A 2,544-nucleotide genomic window follows, 5' to 3' on the forward strand; every position below is an offset into this window, starting at 1 on the left:
CTGCTTTATTGACTATGCCAAAGCCTTTGACTATGTGGATCACAATCAACTGTGGAAAATTCTGAAAGAGATGGGAATACCAGACCACCTGATCTGCCTCTTGAGAAATTTGTATGCAGGTCAGGAAGCAACAGTTAGAACTGGACATGGAACAACAGACTGGTTCCAAATAGGAAAAGGAGTTCGTCAAGGCTGTGTATTGTCACCCTATTTGTTTAACTTATATGCAGAGTACATCATGAGAAACGCTGGGCTGGAAGAAACACAAGCTGGAATCAAGATTGCCAGGAGAAATATCAATAACCTCAGATGTGCAGATGACACCACCCTTATGGCAAAACGTGAAGAGGAACTCGAAAGCCTCTTGACGAAAGTGAAAGTGGAGAGTGAAAAAGTTGGCTTAAAGCTCAACATTCAGCAAACGAAGATCATGGCACCTGGTCCCATCACTTCATGGGAAATAGATGGGGAAACAGTGGAAACAATGTCAAACTTTATTTTCTTGGGCTCCATAATCACTGCAGATGGTGATTGCAGCCATGAAATTAAAAGACACTTATCTTCGGAAGGAAAGTTATGACCAACCTAGATAGCATATTGAAAAGCAGAGACATTACTTTGCCAACAAAGGTCCGTCTATTCAAGGCTATGGTTTTTCCAGTGGTCATGTATGGATGTGAGAGTTGGACTGTGAAGAAGGCTGAGCGCCGAAGGATTGATACTTTTGAACTGTGGTGTTGGAGAAGACTTGTGAGAGTCCCTTGGACTGCAAGGAGATCCAACCAGTCCATTCTAAAGGAAATCAGTCCTGAATATTCATTGGAAGGACTGATGCTGAAGCTGAAACTCCAGTACTTTGGCCACCTCACGTGAAGAGCTGACTCATTTGAAAAGAACCTGATGCTGGGAAAGATTGAGGGCAGGGGGAAAAGTGGACAGAGGATGAGATGGTTGGATGGCATCACCAACTCAATAAACATAGGTTTGGGTGGACTCCGGGAGTTGGTGATGGACAGGGAGGCCTCGCGTGCTGCAGTTCATGGGGTCTCAAAGAGTCGGACATGACTGAGTGACTGAACTGAATTGAACTTTGAGAAACTACACAGGAATTCATCATATATATCTTCCTTTGGAGCTCCGAAAAATCCACTTCAAACCTTGGAAAGCCCAGGTTTTCAACTTTAACCATAATTTCTTGTTCAACCTCCTAAGTTGAAGGACAGTCAGAGAGTTGAAAGAAAAGCTCACATGTTAGGATGTCATCCAGTATAGAGCTGGAATATTGCAGTGAGTAGAAATACAAGAAAATCATTGTTTTCATGCAATAAAAACATTTCCCTACTTGTTTGAGGCCCCAAATGCAGAATTTCTGAAACAACATAGATATACCAATGGATGCACCAGCATACCAACATTTAATTTTTTTTTCTAATTTTTCCTTCCACATTAAACACTGTCATTTCGTACAAGGAATTAATCTAAATTGACCACAAGTATTCAGAATTATTTTTTTCTGTCAGCTTTCTCCTCAGCTTCCTGAGTTCCAAACACTCTTATCCCTGAAAAGATCCTTGAGACACTAAAGTGGGTTCTAGGCCATAGTTCAGATTTTAACCTCAGAAATAAGCCCAGATCTGGCTGGAAGACAGTCTTGAAGTAAAAGAATGAGGAACAGTAGCCATTGTATGTTACTACTGTTCATGGTCCCTCAGATCTGAATGATAAGCAGCCACCTGAGAAAACAACGTCTTTGGGCATGAGAAGGCTTGGGTTTCCTCTACCTGAATCTATGTTTCCCAAAGGGAAAAGAGGGGGGAGTATAAATTAGGAGTATGGGATTAACAGATACAAACTACTATACAGAAAATAGATAAGCAACAAAAACTTAATATATGCCCCTGCTGCTGCTGCTGCTAAGTCGCTTCAGTCGTGTCCGACTCTGTGCGACCCCAGAGATGGCAGCCCACCAGGCTCCGCCATCTTTGGGATTCCCCAGCCAAGAACACTGGAATGGGTTGCCATTTCCTTCTCCAGTGCATTAAAGTGAAAAGTGAAAGTGAAGTCACTCAGTCGTGTCCGACTCTTCTCGACCCCATGGACTTCAGCCTACCAGGTTCCTCCGTCCATGGGATTTTCTGGGCAAGAGTACTGGAGTGGGGTGCCATTGCCTTCTCCGAGTGTATGCCACAGGGAACTATATTCAATAACTTGAAATAACCCAAAACAGAAAATAATCTGGAAACATGTATATGTATGTATACAACTGCATCACTTTGCTGTACACCTGAAAACTTACACAATATTGTACATCAACCAGACTTCGAATTTTTAAAGCTTTTTTTTCCCCTATAGCCAGTAAGTTTTGAATGTTATAAGTGTCTTTATTATTACTTTTTTTTTCAATTTTTCAAAGTCTATTCTGTAAAAAGTACATTGCCCTCAAAATCCTTATATCTTTCTGTAATTACTCCTACAAAAAAAACCCATATTCTCCAGACACTTTTTTATGTGAAGTCAGTAGACACTCTCTTGTATTAGTATATC

This window comes from Bison bison, unplaced genomic scaffold (assembly GCF_000754665.1).
Source record: "Bison bison bison isolate TAMUID 2011002044 unplaced genomic scaffold, Bison_UMD1.0 scf7180017864284, whole genome shotgun sequence".
In the NCBI taxonomy this organism is placed as follows: domain Eukaryota; kingdom Metazoa; phylum Chordata; class Mammalia; order Artiodactyla; family Bovidae; genus Bison; species Bison bison.